Genomic DNA, 15,975 nt, shown 5'->3' on the forward strand with positions numbered 1-15,975 from the left:
ACCAGTTGTAGTACCAGTAGTACCAGTTATAGTACAAGTTATAGTACAAGTAGTACCAGTTGTAGTACCAGTTATAGTACTAGTTGTAGTACCAGTAGTACCAGTTGTAGTACCTGTACCTAGTACATGTGTCTAACCGATTTTCCCCACTCAGCGACACACCCGTTGAGAAGCCGACCCTGGTGATTGGCGACTCCATAGTCAGACATGTGAAGCCGACTCCAGAGACCATAGTTAGGTGTATCCCGGGGGCCAGAGCGGGCGACATTGAAGAAAATTTGAAGCTACTGGCAAAGGGTAATCGTAAATATGGTAAAGTTATCATCCATGTCGGAGCTAATGACTCCCGTCTTCGCCAGTCGGAAGTGACCAGAATGAATATTGTCTCGGTGTGTAACTACGCCAAAACCATGTCGGACTCCGTAGGTTTCTCTGGTCCCCTCCCCAATCTGACCAGCGATGACATGTTTAGTCGCATGCTCTCGCTCCGTCGCTGGTTGTATCGTGGTGTTCAGAAAACGATGTGGCCTTTATTGACAATTGGGAAACGTTCTGGGGAAAGCCCGGTCTGATTAGAAGAGACGGCATTCATCCAACCCGGGCTGGTTCTGCTCTTGTCTCTAGTAATTTGGCCAATTTTATTAGACCCTCTCCCTGACATCGCAGGGTCCAGGCCAGGATGCAGAGCTGTAGTTTAACACACTTCTCTGCTGCTTCTCGAGGACCAACGCCTGCCAATCAAACTGTAGGATTGCATGATGTAATTGGCGACTCTAAAACTATAAGATTACAGGATGTAACTGGCAACTCTAACCAGGTGCCTAGCAAAATAGAAGTGGTTGCAGATCCCCGCCCTGCACAAGTTCACCAGGTGCGGCGTTATAGAGGCGTTAACCAAAATAATCTTGTAAAAATTAAAACCAATGCACATTTGGTACCAATAAGAGACCGAAAAATTAGATGCAGACTACTAAATATACGATCCTTAAGCTCCAAGTCTCTGTTAGTAAAATATATAATTACAGAGAATAGGAGTGATGTTTTCTGCTTAACAGAAACATGGTTACAGGAGGAAGAGTATGTTAGTTTGAATGAATCAACTCCGCCCGGCTACTTTAATCATCACATTCCTAGAAATACGGGCCGAGGCGGAGGAGTCGCAGCAATTTATAACTCCAGTCTCCAAACAAAATCTGAACCTAAGTGCAATTATAATACATTTGAAAGCCTCACGCTTAGTCTGAAATTTCCGAGCTGGAAATCAGAGAAGCCAGTTGTGTTAGTGGTAGTGTACCGGCCCCCTGCTGGTGCTTATCTAGAGTTTCTGTCTGAATTTTCAGATTTCCTTCCTGGATTATGGATCAGTAGAGATAAATTCATCATAGTGGGTGACTTTAATATTCATATGGATGTTGAAAGCGATAATCTTAAATTAGCTTTCAATTATCTTCTAGAATCAATGGGTATCTCACAAAAAGTGGACAAACCGAGGCACTGTTTTAATCATACTCTCGATCTCGTTCTCACCTACAGTGTTGAAACTGATGATCTGTTGGTGTCACCTGTAAACTCCCTTTTATCCGACCATTATTTAATAACTTTTGAATTTAATATTGTTGATGTTGAAGTGCAGGGCAGGAGGTATTACTTTAGCAGATGTTTGTCTGATGAAACTATTGCTAAATTTAAGGAGGCCATTGCTCATCTTGCGACAGTGGAAAATAGTGAAGCAGTAGAGGCCAGTGACCTGGGTTCTACCTCTGATGTTGATTTTCTTGCTAGTAACACTGCTGATTTGTTGCACTCAGCTTTAGATGAAGTTGCTCCTTTGAAAAGGAGGGTTTCTAGCCACAGGAGCTTAACTCCCTGGTATAATTCAGATATCCGCATGTTGAAAAAAAACGTGCGTAAAATGGAAAGGAAGTGGTACTCTTGTAAGTCTGTAGACTCCTATCGTGAATGGAAATATATGCTAATAGTATATAAAAAAGCAATTCGTAAAGCCAGAACAGCTTATTATTCAACGTTGATAGAGGATAACAAAAGTAACCCACGTTTTCTGTTCAGCACTGTAGCCAGGCTGACAAAGAGTCACAACTCTGTTGAGCCGTGCATTCCTGCAGCTCTCAGTAGTGAGGACTTTATGAGCTTCTTCAACAGTAAAATCACGAGAATTAGAGAAGAAATCAACCAGCCGGTTGTGGGCGTTTCTTCAGCTTTAGCGACTTCCCTAGGCTCTGACTTGACTCTAGACTGTTTTGATCCTATAGACCTCCCTGAGCTGACCTCACTCGTTAATAGAGCTAAGTTAACCACATGTATGTTAGACCCCATCCCGACTCGACTATTCAAACATATTTTTTCTCTTATTGGTACGACAATACTGGACCAAATTAACCTATCCCTAAGTTTAGGATATGTACCACAGGTTTTCAAAGTGGCAGTAATTAAACCTTTACTTAAAAAAACCTTCTCTTGACCCAGACACCTTAGCTAATTATAGACCAATTTCCAACCTTCCATTTGTATCTAAAATTCTGGAAAAGGCAGTTTCAAGCCAGTTATGTGACTATTTGTATAGAAATGATCTGTTTGAAGTCTTTCAGTCAGGGTTCAGAATGCATCATAGCACAGAGATAGCATTGGTTCGAGTCACGAATGACCTCCTTATGGCCTCAGATAAGGGATTAGTTTCCATACTGGTTCTACTGGACCTGAGATAAGGGATTAGTGTCCATACTGGTTCTACTGGACCTCAGATAAGGGACTAGTTTCCATACTGGTTCTACTGGACCTCAGATAAGGGATTAGTGTCCATACTGGTTCTACTGGACCTCAGATAAGGGATTAGTGTCCATACTGGCTCTACTGGACCTCAGATAAGGGATTAGTGTCCATACTGATTCTACTGGACCTCAGATAAGGGATTATTGTCCATACTGGTTCTACTGGACCTCAGATAAGGGATTAGTGTCCATACTGGTTCTACTGGACCTCAGATAAGGGATTAGTGTCCATACTGGTTCTACTGGACCTCAATGCTGCTTTTGACACTATAGATCATGGCATTTTACTGCACAGGTTAGAGCATGTTGTTGGGATTAAAGGGACAGCTCTATGTTGGTTTAAATCATATCTATCTAACAGGTTCCAGTTTGTTCATGTACATGGGGTTTCTTCAGAACAGTCAAGGGTCTGTTATGGTGTTCCGCAGGGTTCAATGCTAGGGCCAATCTTGTTCAGTTTATACATGCAGCCATTGGGAAGTATAATCCAGAATCACGGCATACACTTTCATTGTTATGCTGATGATACGCAGCTCTACTTGTCTATGAAGCCGGATGAAAAAGAACCGTTAGTTAAACTTCAGGCATGTCTTAGGGACATCAAGGACTGGATGTCCAGAAATTTCTTGCTTCTAAATTCAGATAAAACAGAGGTTATCATTCTTGGTCCAGAGCACCTTAGGAAGGGATTAGATGGTGTTGCGATGGCTTCCAGTGCAACTGTGAGAAACCTTGGTGTTATTTTCGATCAGGATTTGTCGTTTAAACCATATGTCAATCAGGTTTGTAAAATAGCGTTTTTCCATCTCCATAATATTGCAAAGATTAGGAAAATCCTCTCGCAGAGTGATGCAGAAAAACTAGTTCATGCGTTTGTATCTTCTAGACTAGATTACTGTAATGTGTTGTTAGCAGGATGTCCAAGTAATTTGCTGAATAGGCTCCAGCTGATCCAAAATGCAGCAGCACGAGTACTGACAGGAATTAGCAGGAGAGACCACGTCTCTCCAGTGTTAGCGTCGCTCCATTGGTTACCCGTAAAATTCAGAATCTAATTTAAAATTGTATTACTTGCGTATAAAGCCCAAAACGGCTTAGCTCCGCATTATTTGCAAGACCTGATAGTGCCTTATGTTCCTGTCAGAGCTCTCCGTTCTCAGAGTGCAGGTTTACTCGTAGTTCCTAGAGTATCTAAATGTAGATTTGGAGGGCGGACGTTCTGCTATCAGGCACCGCTACTATGGAACCAACTTCCAATCTGGGTTAAGGAGGCTGACACCACCTCCACCTTTAAAACTAAACTTAAAACATTTCTGTTTAGTAAAGCCTATAGTTAGTGTTTAGTAAACCTCTAGCTGGTGTTGGTAAATCTCTAGGTAGTGTAAACTTTAGTGTGTCAGAGTCGCTCCTGTAGTTTCTTGTGCTGGCCCCCCCTTCTCCTCCCTTTTCTCTCTTTTGTCCATGTTGCAGCATCCTTTGCCGGACACCGGAACCTGCAGGTGGTCGTGGGTGGCTTGTAGCTTGCATTACGGAGCACAAGTCTTTCCCTGACCCTTTCCCTTCAACCCTTCCCCGACCCTGCACCCCAACCTGGGACTTGCTGATTGGGCCGGAGCTTCGGGAGCTGCATGCTGGCCTGCGGTCCCCACCCCTGGTCATCCCGTTGCTGGCCCCCCCTTCTCCTCCCTTTTCTCTCTTTTGTCCTGCAGGTGGCCGTGGGTGGCTTGTAGCTTGCATTACGGAGCACAAGTCTTTTCCTGACCCTGCACCCCAACCTGGGACTTGCTGATTGGGCCGGAGCTTCGGGAGCTGTGTGCTGGCCTGCGGTCCCCACCCCCGGTCATCCCGTTGCTGCTTCCACCTGCCTGCTGTGCTGTTGCCGTCCCTGACCCACCAGTCTGGCCCTCGGCAGGAGGGTCCCCCCTTATGAGCCTGGTCCTGCTCAAGGTTTCTTCCCTCCTAAAGGGGAGTTTTTCCTTGCCACTGTTTGGCTTAAGGTTTTTCTCCCACTAGGGGAGTTTTTACCTGCCATTGTTTATGTAATAACTGCTCGGGGGTCATGTTCTGGGTATGGGTCTCTGGAAAGCGTCTAGAGACAACTCTGTTGTATTAGACGCTATATAAATAAAATTGAATTGAATTGAATTGAATTGCAATGATACAGGTGTGTACCGATTTTTGTGCATGTTCATCAAACCGTATTGTGGGGCTTGAGGCACAAAGTTTTCCGGGGGGCGCTGTTGAGCCATTTTGCCACGCCCATTAATGCAAACCATGAAATATTAAAGGAGCCGTCTGTAAGAAATGGCCAAAACTGGTACTGCAGTCACTTTCCAAATATTGTTGAGCGGCGTGTACCCTCCCCCTCCTCCCCCCGACCAGAGGTTGCCAGGTAGGCTGCAGAATGCAGCAGGAACGCAGGCTGCCATGGCTGCGATAATTAGAGCCGAGCTGGCAACCCGGATGCCGAAACATTACTGACTTGGTGATTGGGAGATAGGTGGAGGGTGGAGCTTCAGGCCAAAACAAAAAATGACAACATAAACATCAGTTGAGGGCTGCAACTCCTCTTTTTAAACTGGAATATCCTGGCTTGAGTGCTGTTGTCAGTGACATAAGTATTTGAAATGAACATGATTTTTAAATGTCTGTTGACATATTGGGGTCATTTTATGATTCGTTTTATTATTGCTCTTACATACAGCTCCTTTAAATTTATCGCCAGGCCTGTCTTGCGTGCCAAATTTGGTGCCTTTTGGGGAACTATCAAATATGGACCAATCAGATGAAGGGGGGTGTGCTTGTTGGCGTCTAGCGTCGCCACGGTAACACTTTTGAAAGAGAAAAGTAATGCGTGTAGTCGCAGGATGGAGACGCACATTTTGATGTATAACACACCTGGGTGCACGTTACGGTTCGGGCTGAATTAATTCTCGAAGGAATGGCATATATTGCTCCAAAATTACGCGATTAATTCAGAATGTTCAAAATGGCTGACTTCCTGTTTGGTTTCGGCCATGGCGCCAAGAGACTTTTCTTTAAGTTGCGACATGATACAGGTGTGTACCGATTTTCGTTCATGTACGTCAAAGCGTATTATGGGGCTTGAGGCGCAAAGTTTTTTCTGTCTGAACCAATCAGATGAAGGGTGGGCACGCTTTTTGGCGTCTAGCGTCACCACGGTAACGCTTTTGAAAGAGAAAAGTAATGCGTGGTGTCGGAGGATGGAGATGCACATTTTGATGTATAACACACTTGGGGGCACGTTACGGTTTGGGCCGTATTAACTGCCGAAGGAAGGCATAAATTTCGCCAAAATGACACAATTAATTCAAAATGGCCGACTTCCTGTTCGGTTTCTCAACATGACGCCCGGAGACTTTTCTTTAAGTTGCGCCATGATACAGGTGTGTACCGATTTTCGTGCATGTACGTCAAACCGTATCGTGGGGCTTGAGGCACAAAGTTTTCAAGGGGGCGCTGTTGAGCCATTTTGCCACGCCCATTTATACAAACCATGAAATATCACATTTTTCGCCAGGCCTGACTTGCATGCAAAATTTGGTGACTTTTTGGGCACGTTTAGGGGGGCAAAAAGGCCTTCCTTTTGTCAGAACAATAAGAAGAAGAAGAAGAAGAAGAAGAAGAAGAAGAAGAAGAAGAAGAAGAAGAAGAAGAAGAAGAAGAAGAAGAAGAAGAAGAAGATTTTTTTTTTTATTTTTAAATCAACTGTATTTCACACATGTACAGTTTTCAGTTAAGAGCACTATTTAAGAACAACACATTTAAATACACTTATTTTCACACATCTATTCAATAAATTAACTTTTTAAGAACCGAGTGAAATTTAAAATGTGGTTGTCTTCAACAGTGCATAAAATATTATCGTGACACCAAACATTTTTAAAAGTTTGCATATCACTGGACATTTTGTAAAACTCGAACTCCAGCCTCAGTCTACAGCGGAGGTTGCAGCGCCACAAAGAGACTGCGTCCTGACCTGGCCGCCCCTCAAGCTTGTTCCCCCTGGACACGTAAATGGCCAGCCTTGCTGTGCCAGAAACAAAGTTGAGGAGCTGCCACTTCTTTTTGTTTACGTTTCTCTCTCTGTGTCCATAAATAAAAACTTTTTCTGAAAACTGTACATTAAAAGAGCTAAAAACCTGAGCTAAAAGAGTGTGGAAGTTCGAAAGTCTCTCACACTCAATAAAAAAATGAAAAATCGTTTCAGGGTGACCACAAAACGGGCAGGCATTTGACACAGCTGGATTAATAACAGAGACCACAGCATTGCAGGCAATAGCACCATGTAACACCCTCCATTGCAGGTCTGCAGTCTACTTTTTGATTGGGGGGGTATAAAGGATCTCCCAGCATGGAGCTTCTCCATCTCCAATCCTCCTGCTCCATGCGCACACAGTCCTTTTGTCCAACTCCTTCCTGCACAACACTTTGACACAGTTATTGTACAGTGTCTTCTTGCTGTTGTTGTGTAGACACTGTTGTCGCCCTCTCCAGCAACGGGCCAGATGTTTCTCCCAGCTGGGGGGTCAGTTGGAGGTCTGGAAAAGGGTCCCCTTGTACGGGCTCTGTGCCTCTGCCATACTTCTCGAGGAGGACTTTTTCCTTGTTGTCCAGTCTCTCTCTCCAGAATTGAAGGGCCCTCATCATGAGCCGGGTAGACCGGACCCCCAGCTGTGCGGCCAAGGCCTCTGCTCCCTGTAGATCGGGTCCAGCTGCATCCACCAGGTGCCTCAGCTGCAGCGTCCCGGAGCGGAGCAGGGCTGCCGTCAGGCCCGGCATGGCCTCCAAGGAGATGTCCAGTCTGGCACCATGAATCACCGGTTGTTGTAAAAGCCAGAACAGAGAGTTAGAGCTTCCACCTGAACAGCTTTTAAAAAGGCCCCATGCTTTAAAAACACTTTTATAAAATGGAGGAACCCCATTAAACGTTATCAATTTAAGATCAGTTAAAAACAGAGCAGCATCTAGGCCCAAATCACCCACTCGTCTAAACATGCAGCTGGCCACGTCTTTCCACATAAGATCTGTCGCACCTGTTAAAAACCTTTGAACAAACTGAATTCTAAAGGTGGCAGTTCTACTGGTCAAGTGGATGAGGCCCTGTCCCCCCTCCTCTCTCGTCAAAGATAAAACCCCCCTAGACACCCAGTGTTTTTTGTCCCAGAAGAACTCTACCAGTAAACTCTGGATCTTGTCCAGTAGTCCTGGTGGCAGCTCCAGGCACATTAACCTGTGCCATAGTGTACAAGCTATTATGTTGTTTGCCACCAGGACACGACCTCTGAAAGACATTTGAGGATGTAACCATTTCCATTTTTTTATCTTCTATCTATCAATTTTTGATGGTACGTCCTCCCAGTTCTTCTGGACTGTGCTTTGCCCTCCCAGATACACCCCTAAATATTTTATACCGGATTTTTTCCATGAAAGGTTCTGGGGTAGTACTGGGAGGCTCCCACTCCACTGGCCGACAGAGAGGGCTTCACTTTTGTGCCAATTGACTTTTGCCGCTGATAAAACATGAAAAGAATCAATAAGAGTATTTAAAATGTCAACATCCTCTTGAGTTCTTATCATCACAATGACATCATCGACATAAGCGGATAAAACAATTTTCCTATTAAAACCAGGTAAAATCAAACCGTCAATGCTTGAGCGTATTTTGCAGAGGAGGGGTTCGAGGGCGAGTGTATAGAGCATGCCGGACATAGCACAGCCCTGCCGGACGCCTCTAGACACCCTGAAGGGAGCACACAGACTGCCGTTCAGCTTCAGTATAGACTCAATGCCTCCGTACAATGCCTGGATCTTGGCAATAAAACTCATGCGGAACCCAAACTTCTCCATAGTTTTCCAGAGGAAGCAGTGTTCAACACGGTCAAATGCCTTTTCCTGGTCCAGTGAAATCAAACCAGTGTTAAGTCCCAAAAGGTTGGAGATGTCCAAAACGTCTCGAATTAAGTGGACATTGTCCACCATGGACCTACCGGGTACACAGTAGGTCTGGTCACAGTGGATGACCTCCTCCAGCGCCTCCCCCAGCCTGGTAGCCAGCACTTTGGATAGAATCTTATAATCTGTACAGAGGAGTGACACGGGGCGCCAGTTTTTAATGTCCTGGGGATCACCTTTTTTTGGCAAGAGGGTCACCACCGCTCTCCCACAGGACACTGGCATTGAGCCTTCGGCCAAGCTCTCCTTAAACACCTCCAGCATATCAGCTGATATAATGTCCCAGAAGGCCTTATAAAACTCAACAGTCAGGCCGTCCAGGCGTGGAGCCCGCCGTCCCTGCATCTTAGTCAGGGCGGCGCAAAGCTCCGGCTCTTGGAGCGGCCTGTCAAGGAGGTTGTTCGTTGCCTCTGAGACCTGAGGCAGCTTGCCACAGAAATCGTCCAGCAGTTCCCCCCTCTCCTCATATTCGCTAGAATAGAGCTTGGAGTAGAACTCTGTGGCATGTTTCCTGAGCTGGCCCGGCTCTGTTATCTCCTGCCCCGTGTCACTCAAAAACGAGTGTATGTGTTTGCTCTGCGCATTCTGCTTTTCCAGACTGAAGAAGAAACTGGAGGGGGCATCCATCTCCGTTATGTTCTGGATCTGTGACCTGACCAATGCGCCCTGTACCTTAGTACCCAGCAGGTCTCTTAAGGCCATTTTTTTGGACTTGAGGATTTCAACATATCCTCGATTTGACACACTTAATGTTTCCAAGTCCACGATCTCATTCTCCAGCTCTCTAATAGATCTGCATGCATCGCGTGTGACATTGAGCGTATACTGTTGGCATAGAAGTTTGATTAAAGTCTTGCCATGGTCCCACCACTGTCTAAGACATTTAAAATCGTTTTTCCTAAGTCTAAAACCTTTCCAGAAAAAATAAAAGCCTCTCTAAAACCCTTATCAAATGTTAAAACAGAGTTAAAATGCCAATAAGCACTTTTAGGTAAAACATATAAAAATATTACATAAAACTAGAGCATGATCTGTAAAACCGGCTGGCACAATGCGACAACCTTTGCATGCGTTAAAATGATTCTTAAAAACATAAAACCGATCAAGTCTAGCCATAGAGATGATCCCCTCCCCTAGGTGAGACCATGTATACTGACGGCAGTCTGTGTGCGTCCGCCTTCACACATCCACGAGACCATGAGAGTGGACCAGCTGCCTCAGTGCATGTTGGGATCCCAGATGGGGCTCTGTGTGGTTTCTGTCCATCAAACCATTTTCTGTACAGTTAAAATCCCCACCCAAAATTAAAAAATCCTCCACTGAACAGCTGTTCAGTTTTTCACTTACTTTTTCTAAGAAGCTCTTCCTCTCTGCTCCATTATTCGGGGCATAAATATTGATAAAAACCAGTGTTCTATCTTCAAAAAGTGCCTTAACTACAAGACATCTCCCTGGTTCCACGTGCTCCACTTCAAGTGAAGAAGGAGTGAAGGACCGGGACAGCAGGAGTCCTACCCCCCCACTTGCAGACCTATGGTGGCTCAGAACCACCTGTCCCTCCCATTCCCTCTCCCAGTCAGGTGCATTGCCTACATCGCTGTGTGTCTCTTGCAGTAACAATACATCCACCTTCTTCCTCCTTGCTGTGTCAAAGACCAAAGCCCGCTTCTCTGCCACCCTGGCGCCGTTTACGTTCAGCGTCCCCACTTTAAAAGAATCCATTCTGGATAGGCTAAAAAAACAACTGTAAAAAAGATAAAAAGACAGTATTAAAGCAGACATGTTACTAAAAATCAAGCTCTTTTTTCACTTTAACCATGAGTTTTTTCAGTCTAAACACCTCCTGATTTGTTAAAACAGTGGTGGCCTTGTTCTTAATAACATATTTTGCTGACTTCAAAAATAGTAGCTTATCTGGGAAATGTTTTTCAATATTTATTCCTCTTATACCTTTTATTTGCTCCAGATAATTTTTCACCATTTTTTCTGGATACAATATTGTTTCCTGACTTGCAGTGACGCTGGAAACGCCACTGCAGTCAGACAGGTATGCCTCAGCATCACTGTCGCTGTCTGCTGTGGTGGCTGCCGGGGGCTCCATCCGCCCGGCCTTACAGCCTCCCTCCTCAGACAGCGAGCTCTGCCTCTTGCTGCGTCTCTGCGCAGGAAAGCGTGCACTCTCACACACACTTCCTGACGCACCGGCGTTGTGGGACTCGCCCATTCTGTCCCCAGAAAAATCATCTTTTTCTTGTTTGTCCAACACTTTCTCCCCGCCTACCATCACCACAGTTTCCCTCTTCTCTCTCCTCCTCCAACCTTTCTGCTTCACCTGTCACATTCTTTTTTGCTCCTAAATCTAAAATCTGACCTGCCGCTGTTTCACCTTCCACCACGCCTTTCTCTCCCTCCACCTCATTTTTTTTACTCCTCTCCTCACTTTTTTTACTCCTCTCCTCGCTTTTTTTACCCCTCTCCTCGCTATTTTTACCCTCCACCTCTCTTGCCTCCACCTCATCCCCCTTTTTCCCACCACTCTCTTCATCTTTCTCACCTCCCACCTTACCTGTCTCGTCCCCCACCTTACCTGTCTCATCCCTCACCTCAGCTGTCTCTCCCACCACCTCACCCGTGCCGCCTCTCTCCTCAGCCCCACGCCTCCCCTCCCCACTCCCCTCCGTGTGTCTGCTCTGCTCCTCAATCAATCATCAAGGAAAAGGATATGAAAATCCATGATATGGAGAAAAGAATTGAAGATCTGGAACAATATACATGAATGGATGATGTGGTTATTTCAGGCCTGGAAACAAAGCATCAAACATATGCAGAGCGGCGGAAACCGCAAACAAAGGAGAGGATGCGCCGGACCATTGGAGCAACAAGTTACACAGTTCTTTGACAGCAGGAACATTTCCATTGCAAGGAATAACATCTCGGCATGTCACACACTACCCAGAAAGGACAGCAGAACAAAGCCTGTTATCATAATTCGCTTTGCCAATAGGAAAAGCAAAATTGATCTATTAAAATGGGGCAAGAAGCTGATTGGCACAGGTGTCTATGTGAACGAGCACCTCACTAAAAAGAATGCGGAGATTGCAAGGGAGGCACGCATCCTAAGAAAAATAATAAAATACAAGCAACATGGACGAGGAACTGCAAGATCTTGATACGACTGAACGGACCTCGTGAAAGTGCAAAGGTGGTGACGGTGAGAGAATTAAAAGATCTGGAAAAGTACAAATAAACACGACCCTTGCGCAGAACAGGAGCCACAAGAATGTGTGTGCATCTTTTTCTGTTTTCTATTTTGTTTTGTTGACTCTTGTTCACTTTAAAGTAAAGTAACAAGCTGAAATGGTTAAACATACGGACATTAACACATTGGAGAGGGATTATCTCTTTCCATTTGATGGATTACATGATGATGAACTTGGAATTGAGGAGTCTGAAAAATCGGGATTAAGAAACAGTCTGGATGACAATTGTGCTGCAATGAATAATGAGGAACTGAACCTGAAAACATTCACTTTTCACTAAAACTCCTGTATCAATCTTTAATAAAACCATATATAACATACTGTATAGAAGTATGGGGACACACATTTAAGACAATCACGAAACCAATATTTTTCCTCCAAAAAAAAGCAATGTGACTCATAAACAAAGTTGGATACAAACACCCAACCAACCAATTATTTATAGATTCAAATGAGCTTAAATTCAATGAACTGGCGACTTCAAAACTGCACAGCTCATGTTCAAAATCAACAATAACATGCTGCCAGACTGTATTCAAAATATGTTCAATTTAAGACAAAGCCATTACAACCTCAGAGATACAGGAAATCAACAATCAGAACCAACACTAAACTGAGATGCTACAGTGGCAGCGGTGGATGATGGAATAAATTAGATAGGGATTTGAAATTATGTAGAACCTTAACCTTATTTAAAAAAAACATTGAAAAGAAGGATGATGTCCTTATATTAAATTAATGAGTGGTGATGCTGCTATGTTGATTTGGGTATTTATTTAATTGGTGATTTTCTTGAATTTTTTAAGGATGAAGGTAACATGTAGACTGCACCTTTATTTTAAAAATCTTTTTTATTTCATGAGGAATTTTTGTTATCCCGATGGAGGCAATTTGTTTTACTGGCAGTCTTTCTCTTACTTCTTACTTTTATTTCATTAATTGAATTAATCTTTTTGAGGGTAGGCAAATAATAAACTTTGCTTCAGCCTACACCTTTTTCGGTCTAGATGTTATTTGTTTATTTGCATGTTGGAAACTTTTTTGTAATGTTTTCTTTGAACAGTGTATTCGTTTTCTTGTTGTCATTTTTATTCTTTGTTTTGTTTTTTGTGTCATGACCGAAAATGAACTAAACTAAACTAAACTTAACTAAACTAGACAAAGTGCTTGAGGAACAATGTTGAACGAAACTCAAGTTCAAATCAAAGGTTAACTTTTGATGTACTGGTTTTTAACAATAACATAATAACAATAAAGATGTTTTGACTTAACATGAAATAAATGAATATATCAGAAGTTTGTAAAACTCTGGAATCCAGAAACTATGTACATCTTCATCTTCATCTTCATCTTCATCTTCATCATCATCACGGTCCAGTCAGAGTTTGTCCACACAAACTGGTTCTGCTTCAACTCTGAGGACGATCAGGACACGACTCGTCCGTCCTGGACACTCTCATCATCTCTTCACCTGTAGAGGAAGAAAAAAGAAGAGAGCAGATAAAGGAATGTTTGCAGAGATCCCTCCATCAGCTGTAGAGGAAGAAGAAATCATGCGTTTGTATCTTCTAGACTAGATTACTGTAATGTGTTGTTAGCAGGATGTCCAAGTAATTTGCTGAATAGGCTCCAGCTGATCCAGAATGCAGCAGCACGAGTGCTGACAGGAATCAGCAGGAGAGACCACGTCTCTCCAGTGTTAGCGTCGCTCCATTGGTTACCCGTAAAATTCAGAATCCAATTTAAAATTTTATTACTTGCATATAAAGCCCAAAACGGCTTAGCTCCGCATTATTTGCAAGACCTGATAGTGCCTTATGTTCCTGTCAGAGCTCTCTGCTCCCAGAGTGCAGGTTTACTCGTAGTTCCTAGAGTATCCAAATGTAGATTTGGAGGGCGGGCGTTCTGCTATCAGGCACCATTACTATGGAACCAACTTCCAATCTGGGTTAAGGAGGCTGACACCACCTCCACCTTTAAAACTAAACTTAAAACATTTCTGTTTAGTAAAGCCTATAGTTAGTGTTTAGTAAACCTCTAGCTGGTGTTGGTAAATCTCTAGGTAGTGTAAACTCTAGTTTGTCAGAGTCGCTCCTGTAGTTTCTTGTGCTGGCCCCCCCTTCTCCTCCCTTTTCTCTCTTTTGTCCATGTTGCAGCACCCTTTGCCGGACACCGGAACCTGCAGCGTGGGAGTGAGAGGGGCAGGGTAACGGCCCGGGCAGGCGGGGGAGAGGTTTGTCCGTCAAGACTCCTCTTCCTGGCCCTGCCCCTTCTAAACCTTTCCCCGACCCTGCACCCCAACCTGGGACCTGATGATTGGACCGGAGCTTCGGGAGCTGCATGCTGGCCTGTGGTCCCCACCCCTGGTCATCCCGTTGCTGCTTCCACCTGCCTGCTGTGCTGTTGCCGTCCCTGACCCACCAGTCTGGCCCTCGGCAGGAGGGTCCCCCCTTATGAGCCTGGTCCTGCTCAAGGTTTCTTCCCTCCTAAAGGGGAGTTTTTCCTTGCCACTGTTTGGCTTAAGGTTTTTCTCTCACTAGGGGAGTTTTTACCTGCCATTGTTTATGAAACTGTCCGTCCTGGACACTCTCATTCAAACTGCTCTTTTAAGAGTGTTCAACGATCTGGTTTTAACTGTTGATTCTGGTTGTGCTGCTATTCTGGTGACCTTAGATTTGACCGCTGCCTTTGATACCGTTGATCATAGGACCTTGTTGTCACGCTTGGAGAACTCTGTGGGTATCAAAGGTGCAGCTCTCATGCTGCTTCAGTCATACTTGACTGACAGGTCTTTTTCTGTCCACTTGGGTGATTTCTCCTCCAATGTGGCCCCTCTTACTTGTGGGGTGCCCCAAGGCTCCATTTTAGTTCCATTATTATTTTCTTTATATATGCTCCCTCTGGGCTCTGTTCTCCGAAAGCATGACGTTTCTTTTCATTGTTTTGCTGATGATGTCCAAATCTACCTTCCTTTAAAGTTAAAGTGCAAGGACTCTCTGCAGCCTCTACTAGCTTGCCTTAAAGACATAAGGTTTGGATGGCACAAAATTTCTTGAATCTAAATGAAAATAAAACTGAGGTTATTGTGTTTGGGCATCCGGCTGTTTTTAACGACTCTGTTGATGCTCTGGGCCGCCTTGGTTCCAAAATGAATTCTTTTATTAAAAGCCTTGGTGTCATTTTTGATAGTGATTTTAAATTCGATAGACAGATTGGGTCTGTAGTTAAAGGTGCTTTCTTTCAGCTAAGGCTCCTGGCCAAAGTAAAGCCCTACCTATCTCCTAAAGACTTGGAGAGGGTCATTCACGCTTTTATTTCATCACGGCTAGACTATTGCAACTCCTTGTACGTGGGCTTAGACCAGCGTTCTGTGCGACGCCTGCAGCTGGTGCAGAATGCTGCTGCACGACTCCTGACTGGAAGTAGAAAGCGTGACCACATTACTGGTTCTGGCCTCCCTGCACTGGCTTCCTGTTCATTACAGAATTGATTTTAAGATTCTGCTGCTTGTTTTTAAATCACTGAATGGCTTGGCTCCCCAATACCTTAATGAACTTCTCCACTCTCACACACCAGCCAGAGCTCTGAGGTCGTCAAATCAGTTGCTTTTAGACGTCCCGAAATCCAGGCTCAAAACTAGAGGTGACAGAGCTTTTGCGGTGGCCGGCCCTAAGCTGTGGAATAGTTTGCCACTAACTGTTAGATCTGCCCAGACCCTAGTGGTTTTTAAGTCTTCTTTGAAAACGTATTTATTTTCTTTGGCTTTTAGTGTGTGACAACTTAGTTCCCCACATCTGTGTGAAGTGATTGTTTTTTATTGTATTTTATTACTATTTTATTGATCATTTTAGTATGTTAGTGATTTTATTGTTTCTACACTGGGTACTGTGTTTTTCTTTTGGTATTGTTTTATTCTCTTTTATGCTGTACAGCACTTTGGTCGACCTCGGCCG

The sequence above is a fragment of the Cololabis saira genome, chromosome 4, assembly GCF_033807715.1.
Source record: "Cololabis saira isolate AMF1-May2022 chromosome 4, fColSai1.1, whole genome shotgun sequence".
Classification (NCBI taxonomy): domain Eukaryota; kingdom Metazoa; phylum Chordata; class Actinopteri; order Beloniformes; family Belonidae; genus Cololabis; species Cololabis saira.